The sequence below is a fragment of the Peromyscus californicus genome, unplaced genomic scaffold (genome assembly GCF_007827085.1).
Source record: "Peromyscus californicus insignis strain IS unplaced genomic scaffold, ASM782708v3 Scaffold_9__1_contigs__length_137607984, whole genome shotgun sequence".
Lineage (NCBI taxonomy): Eukaryota > Metazoa > Chordata > Mammalia > Rodentia > Cricetidae > Peromyscus > Peromyscus californicus.
This window is the reverse complement of record NW_026294617.1, coordinates 75,158,717-75,175,681: the sequence shown is the minus strand read 5'-3', so window position 1 is coordinate 75,175,681 and position 16,965 is coordinate 75,158,717. Positions and strand designations below refer to the sequence as shown.

The 16,965-nt window shown below is 47.7% G+C and overlaps 1 long non-coding RNA gene across 1 annotated transcript in view; it reads left to right on the top strand.

Moving 5' to 3' along the window:
- The window catches only part of LOC128105421 (uncharacterized), a 68,140-nt gene extending 51,492 nt beyond the window's left edge, over nt 1-16,648 (top strand). Inside the window, exons 2-3 of the long non-coding RNA XR_008216326.1 lie at nt 14,420-14,554; nt 16,566-16,648. This is a non-coding gene — a long non-coding RNA (uncharacterized LOC128105421). The remainder of the gene's footprint in view (nt 1-14,419; nt 14,555-16,565) is intronic.
- Nucleotides 16,649-16,965: the final 317 nt, after the last annotated feature.

Genomic DNA, 16,965 nt, shown 5'->3' with positions numbered 1-16,965 from the left:
ACTGAGCTAGCTTCGAACTCAGAGATGTGCGCCACCACCACCCAGCCAGGTTTAACTTTTTAAGAAACAAGTGAACTATATTCAAAGGTGGCTGCATTATTTTACATTCCTATACGTAAGGAGAGAAAGAGAGAGAGAGAGAGAGAGAGAGAGAGAGAGAGAGAGAGAGAGAGAGAGAGAGAGAGAGAGAGAGAGAGAGAGCTATGTCTTTACCAATACTTGGTATTGTTGGCTTCTCATTGTAGCCACCCCGAGTTGATATGTGGTGGCATCTTACTGCAGGTTGGAGAATTTTTCAGCCCTCCTTTTTCTGACCCCAGCGCCCCTGTTCTCCCAGTCTCTAAGCTAGAAACACAGTTTATGCTAGTCCTGCCCCTCGTGCCACTACCCCCCCCCCCCCCCCCCCATGAGAGCTGCTGCCTCTTTGCTCTCGACCAGCTCCACAATGTCCCCCTCTCCCTCTCGCGGTCTGCATCATTTCATACCCAGGTATCTCACCCTAGATATATATTTTGGCGGCTTTCCTTGCCAGTTGATCACTCTGCAAACCTCCGTTTCCAAAGCGGCAGCTTAATGGTTAGAATAGCCACGAGCCAAGAAGGCGCAGGTATGGGTGTGACACCAGGGAACTGTGCGCATGCTCAGCCGCAACCCTCCGTCGTCACGTGAGCTAGTCCTGCAACTTCTCAAAGCCCAGTGCCTTCGTTAACCTCCCTGAGCCCCCCTTTTCTCCTGAGCAAAGTGAGCTAATAATAGAAGCTGAGATATAGAGCTGTTCTCTAATAGAATTAGCTCCGAAAGCCCTTAGCATGATACCAGGTACAAGGAGAGCACTCAGATCGGCATTGGCTTAGAGTGCTAATGACTGTCTTATTATTGCTTCTTAGGAGCTCGCCATCTCCTGGTCCTGGCACATGCTTTGCATAAGGATCACACATGTACACGGGTTTCCCTTGCTCAAGGGGAGGCAGCTACAACCCGGATCTTGCCACTAGCCTCACATTTGAGTCTGGACCTCTGTGCTATTTAGCAGCTGTGAGGCCTGAGCAAGTTATTTACCCTCTCCAGACTGGTTTGTTCATCTGTAAAATGGGTACACAATTATAAGTCACAGCCAGAAGGATGCTGTAAGGAGGCTGTTGCACAGTGTTGAGTCAACTGTAACCTTTTCATTTCTTTTTTTTTAAATTAACAATGTATCTTTTTATATGCTTTCCCTAGATTGTTTCTTTTAATTAATTCTCACTGTATCTTTAAAAGGAGTTTTAATTTTTTTCTTTTATGTGTATGTGTATAAGTCTTTGAGGACGCATGCCCTTGTGTGCAGGTGCCCTTGGTGGCCAGAAGAATGCATAAGATCTCCTGAAGCTAGAGTTGCAAGTGGTTGTGAACCACCTGAAATGGATGCTGAGAACCAAACCTGGGTCCTCTGCAGCAAGTGCTCCTAACTGCTGAGCCACCTCTGCAGCCCCAATTCCCGTTATATTTACCCAGCTGTACTCCCCAGTGACCCCACCACGTGTCCAGACAGAGGCCACAGTGCGGATAGAGCCGGCTCCGCCTCAAACCGACTGGTTCGAACCTCAGCTCCACGCTTCAGCTGCAGGCTTTAGGACTGTCCCTTACCTTTCTGACTAAGAAAGGTCCTTCTCCCGCAAAGCAGCTCTGTGTACTAAGTGAGATCGTGTCAACTGTTGAGGCTTGGGGTTGGCCCGTGTGACGGCTCTGTGAACGGCAGCTGCCACTCTGCCATTCCTATTTTAGGATTCACAGCTACTGTGTTGTCCAGCGTCTGACATGCCCCTTGTCTGCCCCTCCTGGCCATCCTTTCCTCCTGCATCCACCAAGTCAGATTCTTACAAGGCCACTTTAACCTCCGGCCCTTCAGGAAACTGTCACTCCTTTCCCCAGACTCTTGACTCACGGTTTGTTTTTCTTGTCCCTTGGAGCCTGTGGTTTTTAGCATGCTTGTAATTCAATTAAGGTCTTAACTGTTATATAACATTTTTTATTGTTGCTTCCTCCATTGAACTATAAGATTCCTTCAGCTTCTCTTGCACTCTCCCCCGCTCCTGCTTAATTTAACACAAATGATCAATGATAAAAGATCAAACATGTAAAGTAATAAAAAAGTTAACACAAGGTCATTGGTCCATCTGCATAGTACCCTCAATTCCTAGGAATCAACACTGATCCTGCCCAAAATTGCTTATTCTCAAACAGCACAAAGTGGAGAAAGGGGGGTTGATGAAGACTCCCCAAATCAAGGTCAGAGCTGTTTGAGTTGGCAAAGCCTGCCTTTCTGGGCACTAAAGACCTTGTTTTTATTTTCCTCTGACTTCTTGGTGTCTCTCTGTAATTTCAACCCCTTCCTCCAATCCCAGAAAGGCTACCCTCGAAAAGCCCTTGGAGCATCTGCCTGACTTCAATTTCTGAAGAAGGACCTCTTGGTTTCAGAATTAGCCTTTTCTTTCTTTCCGTAATATTCTTTTGGTGCAGTCCGCAGCTACGGAGGATATGACTATGGCCAGATAATTTCTTAGAATACAGCAGGGTTAACCCTTTATTGTGTTTCCCTCAAAGGCTTGGGGAAGTAAGAGCTTATATCCAAAGGTATGAATTTCAATGGCAGAATTTAAAGGAATGTGCCAGGAGCATTAAGGAGATCTCTATGAGTGAGATTGTGTAGAAGTATAAAGGGAACATTGTGGGGGATTTCTCGGTGCTCCTAAAATCTCTCTTTCTAGCTCATCCCACTTTGGACAATCTGGAGATAACCAAACATAACAATAACCGGCATCTATTGGGTAGTTATTTTGTCTTGGGCACTATTTGTACGTAGCCACTCATGATCATTTAGTCCCACAGTGCTTGAGGAAGAAAAATATCATTACTCTATGCCATGAGGTCTGGCCTAGTCAAGTTCATTTTCTAAGGCCCCAGCTTACTGATGGCAGAGCTGGGGTTCAAATTCAGGCAGTCTGACCAAGAGGCTCTCCACCCAGAAGTAGCTCTCACCAGACAGGCACTGGGGAAAGCCGAGGAGCATACTTTATGAGGAGAACCTAGATGTCGTCATAGCAGACGACAAGGTGCTGTCCCTCTGCTGTGCAGGACACTGCATGGAGTGAGGTGACAGTTCAGCTGCGGGTCGGAACCAGCCTGACCTTCAGTTTGCCTCAGCTGCCTCCACCTCAGTGAAGCAAGGTGGACTTAGCCCTTCCCCGATCAAATAACGGATCTTTTCGGATTGCCATTTTGCTTCTTTGTCTCTGCTGCTGTTCATTCATCACCTCCTTTCTTACTTTGTGGCTATTTATATACATTGTCACACAGCTGAGCCCTTGCCCACTGCCGCGTCCTCTGCTGCGCTGACTCCTACGCATTCCTTAAGATTCTGCTTGGATATTCTTGCATTAAGTCTCCTGTCTACCTAGATACATCTCTTTTGCATGCACCCAGCAACCCAGTATTTATCCATGTCAGTTATTATAATTGATCATAAATGTTTATTTATCACTATTCCTAAGTAGGTAGACCCGCCAGTTCCCAACATCAGAAATAAAAATGCCTTATATTTCCTTTTCTATTTTGATTCTTTAGTATTTTGCACAAGGCACACAACGGGCACTTACTCAACGTTTTAATTTTTAAATGAATGAATTCCTCAAGTCTGATGAGCCTCAAACACAGGATTGCACATCTAAATTTCTCTCTCTCTTTTTTTTTTTGTATGTGTGATATCTCAGCATGCCCTGCATCTAGTAGATGCTTGATAAATATAGCAATGATAAATGATTCAAAAACAAAATAGGCATAAGAGCCTGCTCTGAGGTTTGGGGGTGGGAAAAGGGACGTACAGTAAGAGGTTGGTGGTATTCAAGGTTGCATATTTAGGTGTGTTTTCAAATTGGTGATATAAAGAACTGAAATGAGTGAGAAAAAAAAGGGGGGGGGGGTTACCTGAAGTTTCTTGGCTAAAAAGTGTAGTTTAATATTCAATATTCAGGTTCTCACAGCTATAGAGTCAGCGTTATTGCTGTCCTACCATATTGTTAGGGTCTTAGAGTAGCTGGGCACCAAAGAACCAAGGTGACCTCAGCAGGGACACTTGGCTAGAGGAACGGGCACTGTATAAACTAGAGTCTGTATAGACATCGTTAGAAAGTTCTGTTGGGAAAGAGTATGTAACTGATTGACAAAGCGGGAAACTGGACCCAGGATGTCTGTCCTACAGTCCCGACTTGGAAAGAGGAAGAAAAAAAAACAATAAATTGGTTAAAGGAGGAATTTATGAACATTGGTGACTGGGAATATATAGAGTAGGAAGGGTAGAGTCAGAATTATCCCCAAGGTTTGGAGCCTACGTGAAAATACAGGGAATTGAGAAGGGTGCCAATTTTGAAAGATGGTGAATTCTGTTTTGACCTCTTCACGGAGACAAGCTGAGCAGCTAGAAATCCAGCATCAAATTCAAGCGAGGCCTGAACTAGACCTTGGGTTTGCTGATCCTACGCAAAGAGGGGATGGCCAAGCTGGGGAGAGCAGGAGAGGGAAGAAGACCCAAGAACCAAGGACCAGAGGAAGTAACCGCCATGGGGGGCGGGCAGAAGAGCTGAAGTCAGTAAAGAGAGGAACCCAGAAGAACAGCCCCTTGGGAGGAAAGGCTGAGGGGGGGAAATCGGTGGCGGTGGATTTGGCAGCTGGGTTAGGCTGTAGCAGGAGGTTATTTCAGTGACCTGGCTGGAGTACTTACAAACAAGGAAACCACTGCCTTTTGAATGGCTTTGGAGGAAAAGAAAGGGGAAGAGGGTATCACTTTAAGATGTTGCTGAAGCCGGGTGGTGGTGGTGCACCGAGGCAGAGCCAGGCGGATCTCTGTGAGTTCAAGGCCAGCCTGGTCTACAGAGCAAGATCCAGGACAGGCACCAAAACTACACCGAGAAACCCTGTCTCAAAAAAACAAAAACAAAAACCAACAACAACAAAAAAGATGTTACTGAAGAAAGAGACAAAAGCCAAACAAAAGGCAAAATCTTTGCATGGTTCTCCCAAGCAACGTCGGAGCAGGTCAGATGAAGATTGGAATCCTTTCTTGGGAAATGACGCCGACAGCGGTGAGAACATATGAAGGGATAACGGGTAATAAGTGATGACGTTCCGTTTGTGTGTTACTGTCCGAATTTCACCTGGGATCCGCTTTCTGGCTTAAGAGTGTGCCAGTGCCGTCTGGCAGCCCAAATGGAGAAACGAAGGACAGACACACACAGTGACTTCCACTGCTGGGATGGTGGGTGGTCAAGGGTTCGAGGGAGGCTGCTTGGCTAAGGCCAGCGACTTGCATACAAACCACGGTAGTGAAAGTCAAACCAAAACGGTTGGGCGACAATTCCAGAGAAATGGAGAAGAGGTTGTTTGTGTGAAATGGGAAGGGCCCAAGAGCAAAAACTAAACGTGCATAGATAAAGGACAAGATTCCTAAGAAAATGTCTGGAAGGTAATCAAATGAGGTCGTAGAAGCGTCCGGAATCCTTGCTTGGGGAAGCAGTTAAGAACCAAAAAAGTGGAATAACAAACTAGTGGAAATTGACAAGGAGAGGGCGTGGGACTCTGAGGACAGGCTTGAGGAACTGGTATGAAAACCAAGGTTGTAGTTCTGTGGTAGAGCACCTGCTTGGCATGCATTAGTGCCTAAGTTTAAAACTCAGCAATACAGGGAGAGCTCAGCAGTTAAGAGCACTGCTGTGCTTCCAAAGGACCTGGGTTCAATTCCCAGCACCCACACGTTGGCTTAAGATCATATTTAATTCAAGTTCCAGGGGATCCAACTCTCTCTTCTGGCCTCTGAGGGCACCAGGCACACATGGTGCCTAGACACACATGCGGGCTAAATATCCGCACACACGGTTGTTGAGGCTGCTGTTGTTTTTATGTGTGGGGAGAAGCGGTTGAAGCACATGGCACTCAGGTTGCCCCTTGTCAGGCTGTGTGGCCTACAGTCAGATTGGAAAAGGTGAGGGGGACCATCAGCACCGCGCCAGCCACTTAGAGCTCTGGAACATGGCAGGTTGAATGCCACACAGCTGAAATTTTAGGGAGTAGGATGATGAGGCCATACAGGTTGGTGCACGGAATAAAGCAGGATGCTACTTTCTCGGGGGATCTGCAGGTCACCTCCGAGAGAGCTTTGCAATTAGGATGACTCGATGCCCACTCTCTGCAGAGTGCTGGTGGCTCCCTGGGAAGGTGCAGGAGGGAAGGGGTTGGGGACACAGACTCCTGCTTCATGAAAAAAGGCAGTTAGTCCTTCATTTTTCAGGCAGGGATGAAGCTCTGAGATTCTTCCATGAACTTTCATGGAGAGCTGTTTTTCCTTCATGGCAGTCTAAGAAGTGGTATCTGGACTACCTCACCATAGCATTGAGCAAGTGACAAGATGCCACTCCAGTCACCCTGCATTTTCTGTCGCCGTGACCCTCAGCGGCATTCCCTCAGCATTGGAATTCACTGATTTGGAACAGTGAGGAGGATGGATTGGTCATGATCAAGCCCTAGCAATAAACCTATGGGCATGCTGAGGGCCTTGACCATGGCAAGAGCTTAGGAGCTCCTGGAACCCTGATACCAGCTGGCTGAGTGCCTCAGGCTTTCATAGTTTTAATTCCATGACTCCTAAGGTAACTAACTGCCTGCTCTCTCCTACAGTCACTCATAAATACTGCTGGGAACCAGCAGTTCCTAGTAGCTAGGACAGTGCTGTGGGGCACTGGGTTCAAACCTTAGCCCCTCATAGTGAGTTCAATCTTGGCAAAGCATTACATTTCCTCATCAAAACTGTCATCTGAGAGGCTGGAGAGATGGCTTGGTAGTTAAGAGCACTGCCTTGTTCTCCCAGAGGACCTGGGTTCAATCTCTAGCACTCACATGGTGGTGGCTCACAGTCTTTCTGTGACTCTGGTTCCACGGGATCTGACAAACACCCTCTTCTGGCCTCTACAGGCACTGCACACACGTGATGCACAGACATACAGGCAAGTAAAATACCCGCACATATACAAAAAAATAAATTTAAAAAATATTATTAAAATAACTTGTCATCTGAGAAACAAGATGGATTCTTCTCAGTTACAGTATCTAGGCTTGCTTATGAAAAACTGAGGAAACAAGAGCAAACAAGTCCCTCTAACTTGAAAATAGGTGTCTATGGCTGGGCAATGGTGGCACATGCCTTTAATACCAGCACTCAGGAGGCAGAGACAGATGGATCTCTGAGTTCAAGGTCAGCCTGGTCTACAGAGTGAGTTCCAGGACAGAGAAACCCTGTCTTGAAAAACAAAAAACAACAACATCAAGAGAGAGAGAGAGAGAGAGAGAGAGAGAGAGAGAGAGAGAGAGAGAGAGAGAGAGAGAGAATAGGTGTTCAGAAAGCCTGGAGACAAACTTAAATAAGACCGCACTTAAATAAGACCACAAATGCATGATCTGTTGAAGAACTAAGAAGTCCCACTTGCATCATCCCAGCTTGGAGGCCACTGCATGTTTATCGTCCTTATGAGAAGCAAGACTCAGTGAGAAATTTCAAACCCGGGTTCTGAGACGCCGTTATTTCTAGCAGTTTTACCATTCGGAGGAAGGAGGCTTTCCTAGAGTTGCTGGAGTAGCAGAACCACCATGAGACTTCTGTTTACAAGATGCTTGTAGAAGGATTCTCCAGTATCCGTTAGCGTTTATGCATATACAGTGTGTCAGGCCCTCCACACCAAAGGCAAGTCTTTGTCCAGTGAGAGGAGACGTGTGGAGGTGAGGACTCTCAGAGAGCAGATACTCTAGTAAAAGAAACTATTGAGCGGAATAAATGATATTGTGAGACCACATTTCTGTTCTGTGTGCAATACAGCTGAACTACCATTACTGTGATGCCAACCCTTTCATTTCCTGCTTTTTAGCCTGCTTAAGGCGTTGATGCCACTGCTTTTACCTCACTGTTGTGTCTGTGATCACCTTCATTTTACTTCCGAGTCAGTAAATAGTTTTGAACTTTAACTCATGGCTGCCCAGCAAAAGCAGTTAAGGCTCTTTTCCTTTTTTTCAAGTACATTATTGTCATTGTTTCTTGTTCAGCTTGCTGACTAGTAGTGACCTGAACTAGAATACCTTAGTTGTGCTGGCTAGTTTTAGGTCAACTTGACACAAGCTAGAATTATCTTAAAGGAGGAAAAACTACAATTGAGATAATGCCGCTATAAGATCCGCTGTGGGGCATTTTCTTAGTCAGTGATTGATGGGAGAGAGCCCAGCCCATTGTGGGCGGGGCCATCCCCGCCACTGGTGGTCCTGGGTTCTACAAGAATGTAGGCTGAGCAAGCCATGAGGAGCAAGCCAGTAAGCGGCACCCCTTCATGATCTCTCTGCATCAGTTTCTGCCTCTAAGTTCCTGCCCAGTTAAGAGTTCCTGACTGCCTTCAATGAACGGTGATGTGGAAGTGTGAGCCGAATAAACCCTTTCCTCCCCAGGGTGCTTTGGTCGTGTGTTTCATTAGAGCAATAGTAACCCTAACTAGGAAAGTATTTTCCTTTTAGGGATACAATCTGTATGATCTGAGAACCTTTTACTTACATTAGCAACCCCAAATGTCTCTTGCACATTTCTGGTTTGGTTGTCTTTTCTCATATTTATACCCGACCTTCCCTCGTGCCTCTTAGCTATGTTGACTCGAATGTCTAAAGCCAGAGGTTGACAGCTCTCCCACCCCCATGCTTTTTAATTTTTATTTCTTATTTGGACTCCTTCGTTTGCTCTCGGGTTTATATTCTTTAGATCTACCTGACTCTTTAAAATGTGTAAACTCAGTCTCAATAGAACAAAAAGAGAAAATACCTTGCCACAGTCGTTCAGATTCTAAGCCAGGGAGAAACTGTATGGAAACCCACAGGGCCAGTCATGAGTTTTGAGTAGTTTGGGCACTGAACGAACTTCGTTCTTTTAGGGTTCTCTCTCTCTCTCTCCTCTCTCTCTCTCTCTCTTGGGTTTTTGTTTGTTTGTTGGTGGTTTTTTTTTTTTGGGGGGGGGGGGGGGGGTTTGGTTTTTTGAGACAGGGTTTCTCTGTGTAGTTTTGGTGCCTGTCCTGGATCTTGCTCTGTAGCCCAGGCTGGCCTCGAGCTCACAGAGATCCGCCTGGCTCTGCCTCCCGGGTGCTGGGATTAAAGGCATGCGCCATCACCGCCCGGCTTTTAGGGTTCTCTTATACCACCCTTTACAACAGCACTGCTCCTTAAAAGGACACCACAAGGAAAGTTCCCTATTTTATAGACAGAAAAACTGAGGCACAAATAGCTGTCCTGGTTAAATCCACAGGCAACAGAAGAACAGATCTATGTAAGTCTTTTGGCTGTGTTGCTTGCATCCACTTTCGGGGAGATTATGTACCTTCTCAGATAGACAGAATTCATTCAGCTGTGTTAGAAAAGCTTTGGACCAGTGCACAGTTGCAGAAACATCTTTAAGATTGACTCCGCAAAGTACAAATTCGCAGATTAGTGGGGTTCTGTGGGGGAGGGCGGACAGTAACGACGGCTGGTCACGGTAGTAAAACCAGCCCCACAAAATAGGACTAACCGGAATCTGAGCGTTAAACCATGATGTGAAAAAGTGTAATCTAATGAGCTCACACTCACTTCACTGGGGATAGTGCTGAACGTACCGGCTTCGAATTCTCCACCACAAAGCTCTTCGGAAACATGAAGGGAGTAATCCTGTGGTTGGGAGAAAACCTGGGGGCCAGGGCAGGAGGTGCCCTCTGGGGACCCTAGGTGGTGATGGCCAGGCGGGGCGGGGCGGGGGCAGGGCCCGAGGTGTGAAGGAGACCTTGCACGAGCCACCGCGCCTGCAGGACCCCAGAGAGTCTGCTCTGCAAAGCAGGAGAGGAGTGCGAGCCCAGGGGGCCTGCTCTCCAGAGGGAAGAAAGCTTGCCCTGGCCAAGGTAGAGCCACCGAGAGGCGGGTGGGAGGGCTGGTCGGGCCCGGGCGGAATCGCAGCAGAGAGGTGTGAGGAGGTGGCATGAAGATTGGGGACTAGGCCCGGACCGGAGCGGCGGGAGAGAGTGAGGGCAGACCGGTTCCTGCGGCGGCTCCAATTAGTTTCTGTCAAAGATGGCCAAATTCCACTCTGCCCTTCCCCCCTTCCGCGCCTTTTCTAGTCCCCTCGGGTGGCTCCCAGTACTGCTGGAGGCCGTGGGGAGTCCGGGTGAGTGAGCGTCGGGAGGAGGGCGAGGGAAGGAAGAGAACCACCCCCGCCGCACCACCGGCCCCGCGGGTCCTGCGGGAGGATCTTTTAGTTGAGAAAGAGGGTTCTGCGGCTTTAAAGCGGGGGGGAGTGGGCGTCACCGCCGGGGACCCGGTGACTAGCCGGGGCGGGGCGGGGCGGGCGGGGTTATGCAAAGCAGGAGGCGGGGCCGACAGGGCGGGCCCTCGTGTAGCGCGGGGGCGGGGCTCCGGGTGGGCGGGGCGAGGGCGGCTTCTCCCGGGCCAGGCGGGGGAGGGGGGGGGGGGTGGAGGCCGCGGCGGGCTGGTACCATCGAGCGCCTCCGGGGAGGGGGGGACGGGTGCCATTCCCCCGGAGGGGGCGGGCCCTGGCGGCGGCGGCGGCGGCGGGGCCAGGGCCCCATTCCCCGCCGGGCGGGCCGGGGGGGAGGGGCGCGCCTCCGCTCGCGTCCGAGGCGGGGGCCCCGCGGTACCTTTCGTGGCGCGGTGCGGCTGGGGGGAGGGCCGAGGGGAGGGGGGAAGGGGCGGGCCCGGGAGGGGGAGCCGGAAAGGGGGAGGCGCCGGCGGACAATGGAGCCTATGTGTGCCTGCGGGAGTGGGACGGTGCCGCCGCCGCCACCGCCGCCGCCTGGGGGAGACGCTGCGCTGCCGCTGCCGCTGGCCCCGGCCCCGGCCCCCCGGGGCTGAGAGCAGCCCGGGACCGCAGCCCCCGCCCGCGCCCGCCCCCTCCCCGGCTCCGGCCCCCGGTAAGTGGCCCCGGGGAGGGGGAGGGGCGGGCCGGCGCGGCGGGGGCCGGGTCCGCGTGCGCGTGTGGCCGGGGGGCCTCCGGGGGTCGGGGCGCTGGCTTGGCGAGTTGAGTCTGGAGGAACCTGTTGGGGGAGGCAGGGAAGCCTCGGGAGCTGTGGGCGAGATCGGGGCATCTCTCGGGGGTTTTAGAGGTTGTGTCCCAAAGCTGTGCTTGGGAGAGGTTACCTGAGGGGAGAAGACCGTCTCGGGGTCCTGGGATGGAGGGGCGATGGAAAGGAGAAGGAGCGCGAAATTAGGGATTTCTGGTTGAGTTTGGTGGGGTCTGTAAGACCCCGGAGATGCGTAGGGGGAAAGGGGACTCCTCAAGCCAGTGACTTGTTGAGGGGTTGGGGGAGGTGAAAGCCTAGAGGAATGTCTGAGTTGTAAAGGGTTCCAGCAGGTGAGTTGGCGATGTCTAGGTCACTGAGTCATTGTGGGGGTCGTAGAACACACCAGTGATTTTCAAAGTGGAGCCCTAGACGCTGGCTGGCCTTTGAAAGTTGCAAAGACTATTAAGATGTCACTGGTAAGTGTTGGGTGAGCTTGGTGAAGTGGAGATACCCTAAGAGTTGGTTTAGTCCAGAGGGCAGGACAAGGCCTGTAATAGTACTACTGCTGGGGACCTTATGTTAAGGTTGCCAAGGATGAGAAAGAAGTCTTGGATTCTGTCCTCCAAGAGCTTTGGTCTGCTGCGGGAGGTCAGGAAGAGCGTTCTTTTAAGTGTTAAGAGTGATTCCGAGGCTAAGATTGGAGTCGGGTGGGGACTTCATAAAGTCATTACCACAGGGTAGAGAAATGGACGAAAATATGTGTCTGTGGAGGTAGTCTCCAAGGCCGAATGCAATTGATGCAAAGTTAGACTTTAGTTAAGGCAAGCACAAGTCAACCCCTGGCAGTGACTTCAGTGGGAAAATGATGGAGTGGCCGTGTAAAAAGTCAGTTTGATAGAGTATTTGTTAGCATTTGATGTATTATGGAATTAAATGCTTGTTTGGGCGACAGAGGTTTGGGCTCTTGTGTAGGAACGCAGAGTGCTGAATTAGTTATAGCAGGTAACAAGGGTAAGTAAAATAGTTGAGAAGTGGAACCAAAGGGTCTTGGAGGGTGAAACAGTGTGTAGAACCTGTGGCTGGAGATTGTTCAATATGGTTGTCTTGTTGATTTGAAAGTTTTTGACTGGACGCTAGCCATCGGGAAGTTTAGCATTGAAGAAATTTTTGTGTGCAAATCTGATAGTCCTGGGGACCAGTCACAAAGCCCTCTTTCTTCTGTTGATAGAGATGGAGTAAGGAGAGGGTCTGTTCGTTAGGTGTTACAGACACACTTTGAGGAATGAGGGCTCCATTAACGGTGGGTTTGGATAAGTTGAAGCAGTGTGGAGGTGTATGTATGGCGTTTGACAGTTTTGTGACCTAGAAGTTTGGTGTTGAGCCATGGAAGTCTTTGTAATCAATGTGCTGAGTATAATAGTTTCAAAATATATGATAGGTGGATAGGAAAGTCATTGGCCTAAAGATGAAAGCAGAAAGTCTGTATAGTTTTCTATTTATAGGGCACATACCATGGAACTGGTTCTTGAGCAAAAGGAATATTTTGTTCTGGATTCTAGTTAACCAAGACAAGCAAAAAAGGACTTATATGCATTGGAATTTTTTTTTTCTGTGGGTTATTTCCCCTTGACCTTCAGAAATGTCTGCTGCTGTAAACCAAAGAAAAATGCTCTACAGTGTGTAGGGGAAAGACCCAGAGCTTTCACAAGCATTGTTAACTGGCTGAATATTGGATCGTGGTGACCTGGTACAGTGGTAAAAATCCTTGAACTAGGAATCAAGATGTTAGCTCTCTGGTTGACTGACTTTCAACTTTGAACAGATCTCTGGTTTTCTTGTTTTCCTGCCTGTGGCATGGTGATGCTGCCTGCTCTAACCACTCGGAGCTGCCTTTCAGCCTAGCAAGTTAATGCCTGTCTGAAAAGTTCTTTGAACACCTCTGGATGAGAGATTATGTAGCACAAGTTTTTTTTTTTTTTTTTCTATCCTATTTTTAACTGTCTCACTAACAGACCAAATTCAACTTTTGTATAATTATGGTAATATGTTTAATCAAAGAACAAAAGGGGATGTTTTGTATACATGTTTTGGTCTGTTGTGTGAATTTGGGGTTTTATATTAATTTTGGAAGATAATACCTCCTTTTAGTGTTCAGTGGCAAGACAGTACTTTCGATGGTAATTGTAAATGTGCGAGCGAAAATCAGCACGCCGAGTGAGAAAGTAGATGCTCTGGTGTTGGACTAGGCTACAGGAGCCTTGTGTTGTGGCCTAAGGCATATTCCTTGGTTTCTTGGCTAGGCCTCTCCAGCCATGAGATAATGTGGGTAAAATGCCTTCTCTCTCTGCCTTCAGGAATATGATGGGAGAGTAGGCTTCTTAGTGTTTCTGTATCCCAGTACTCTGGCAATCAAGTGATATAGGGTCCCACCTGAGAATGTTTCTTAAATGCATGAACTAAAATACGTAGAAGTACAAAATGAGTTGTCAAAATGTTCGAGGTGATATGGTAATGTGTCTGCTGCTTTCTAACACACTGAATAATGTCTAATGAGACTGTGATTTTGAGTAGTGATAAGGGAAAAGTATGTGTCATTATGTCAACGTATCTTCAACAACTAATGTGACGTGAAAAATGTGTGGTGGTACTTACTGTTGGTGGCACAGTCACAGCGTTGCTAATCCTACACCCACTGTTGAAGGCTGTGCTAACTTCATTACTTAGAGATTAGTCAAAATGATGAGCTGTTGTATCGATCCCCTGAAGACTCCAAGCCACTCTCCTCCCCCAGGTCTGTGTACAGACTCTGCAGGAGCCATGAATTGTGGAGTTAAGAACTACCCTAGACCAACTGATTCTGATTTTTTTTTTTTAGACTGTGATTTTTGAAAGTTAGCTTAAGGCTGCTTATATTTTGGGCTTTGTGATATTTTTAAGTATCTCCATCGTGTTAAGAACAGGGACATAGAGACCACATGAAAAGCCAAAGACCATTTTGCAACCTGTGATGGCCATTCTTGGTTGTCGAAAAGGTTAGAAACAAGAATTGAAAGGACGCTTTTGTGCCTGGTAGGTTTTCCTTGTCCATGATCCCTGGCTGCCATTAGCACAGGTCGTTCCCCTGTGGGGTAGATGGGCAGTCCCTTTCTCTGAGTTGTGTCTAAAGTTTTCTTGGCTTTGCCTTCCTGCCCCATTGTTGACTAATTGCTTTCTTACCATTTCTTCTTCCAGGTGTCCGTTTGGCCTTGGCCCACTGGGGAATGGGTAGTTTTCCTTGGAGTCAGTGTGAGTTTGAAATGAACTTTCCTTCCTTCTTATCGTAGGACTGCATGTGGGACTAACTGGTGTCACTCCGCTTTGACCTAAAAACGCCTGTGTGGTGGGGTGACAGTTCTCCTCCTCTGTCCGTCCCTCCCTGCCCCAATGTAGAAGACAGGGCAGAGTGGACAACTTGAAAGGTAAAAACCTCATCATACGCTGGAACTTCTGTGAATATGTTGGATTTTTGTCTCTCTGGGGTTTCTTGTAATGTAAAACTGGACTGCTGTCTATTCTAGAAGTTTCCCAAAATGAAAGTCATCAAGTCAGATGCAAGTCAAAACTACATATGCTATTGCCCTGGGTGATCTGGGGCCTTTTGCTTGACTCAGCTCAGAAAGCTGAGGAGAAAGGCAGACAGTGAGAAGTGGAATAGTATTTATCATGTCCCCTTGGGTTTGCGTGAATGTGACCTAGGAGTAGCAAGCTCACTGTAATACGTCGATCAACCCTCAGTTGTTGGTTTTTTGCTGGGTACCAGGTGTTGAGATGATGATTGACACTGTCCTCGGGGAGTTCCCTGTCTAACTATAGCAGTGATACTGTTTTCAAAGTGTTAAATAGTGTGAGTAGAGTACTAGGGGTCCTGGATGACATATATGGGTAGCTGGCAATCTAAGAAAATTTCACAGAAAAGGGATATAGGTGGCCATTATTCTTAAGGATGATAGTTAGAATTGACTTTGAACACTTGAATTTTGTCAGAATTCTTTAAGTTGATATGAATTTCTGTTTTCTTAAACTTTAGTAGCCATTGAAGGACAGTAGATGCATTTTGCCCCATGAATACTAAAACACACAATAACATCTCATGTGAACTGAGGTTTTCTGCATGTGCCCACTGAACCATTTCTTTTTCTCTACATTCTGGAGAGAGATCGGCTCTTCCTTTTGTGTGCTTGAAGAAACTGTTGCGTTGTTGGCAAGCCAGAAGTTAAGAGTGAGCTAGGAATGGAATCCTAAGGCCTTTTAGCTCCACGTTCTAAGTATGACACCGTGCCTTTTATGGAGTAGTGGTCATAGCATACAAATGAAATTTGTTAAACATGACGTAGTTCTAACAAACTTGACTTCGTAGAGCAGGGCAGTGGGAAAGCGTCGTCGGGAGAATTGAGGTTGGAATTTTGGTTCTGAGCTCAGTCAAATTAATTTGTGAGTTTACTTAAAACTTTGCTAATCCCGTAGCCTGCACTTTTAAAGATCCCTAAATAATTTGACTCTGAAGCCTGCTGGAACTTTGCTGCCCTTGCAGTCAGAACACTGTAGCTTCTGCAGTGAGATGGCTCAGCCAGGAAGACACCTGTGCCAAGTCGGACGGTTTGAGTTGAACCGATAAGACCGGAACCGGAACCCGTATGGTGGAAGGAGAGGACTGACTCCCACAACTTTTCCTTGGACCTCCACACATGGACCATAGCACACATGTGCGTGCATGCACACACGTACTAAATAAATAAATAAGTGTAATTTCTTTAAACGACACATTTTTGGCAAAGCGTTGTAATTCTAGTCTGCAGAGGTTGACGTTGGAAATCGTTCACGTAGCCAGCTCTCCTCAGTTCAGCACATCACTTTGCGCACACACACACAGTCGGCATTGAAGGAAAGCAAGTTGGTTCAGTCCTAAGCTCCTTCCAAAGTTTGGAGATACATTTTCTTGCCAGCCTTTGCCACACAGAGTTGCGGATGTGCAGAGGGAGTAGCCGCACGTGGCCCTCAGATTGTAAATTGAGAAGTACCCTTGGTGTTTTGTCTCGGTGCACCTTCGCGGTTAACCTTTAATCTCTATACTGGTGGGAAGTGGTAGAAGCAGAAAATGTGAGCTTTCTTTTTCTTCCATTAAATGCCTGGAAATTTCAAAGTGGAAAAGTTGATTTTATCTGCACTCAGTATCGCTCCAGCCTCTGGAAACAGAATGTGTAGTTGGGATGGAAAGGAAACAGCAAGGGCCTTGAAATATCTACACGTTCTATATACATCCTAAACAGTTGGAAGTCGATTCTGTTTACACGTGAGATGGCGCCCTCCTCTTTGAAATCCTAGAGTAAATGGGAAGCTTGTTTTTGTCTTGTTATTCCACGATTGTCACATCGATATTGTTGACATTTTCAGGTCTACTTAGGAACTCTGACCCACTTGATTCTCTTCTAGGTGAGGGTCACCTTTGAGGAAGGGACTCCCGACTCCTCACCCCCAGGATGAACTCTGCAGTGTCGTGACCCTTGGGGTTTGGGTGAGTACACTTGGCTGGTAGCGTGAAAACGTGCCTGGCTTAGGAATGTGATCTTTGCAGAAACCTTTAGCTTTCTCTCAATAGTTGATGTTTTTTCCTTCTATCATTCAGCTCTGTCTCCCTCCCCCTCATCTCTGGCAGCTGCCGTTCTCTTACCTGTTTCTGAGTTCAACTTGTTAAATGTGTGTGAAATCATACGGTATTTGCCTTCCTGCGCCTGGCTTATTTTATATGTCCTCCAGATTCATCTGTGTTACATGTAACAGGGTTACAATGTTTTTTAAGGCCAAATAGTCCCAGTGGGGAAGAGGGTTCCTC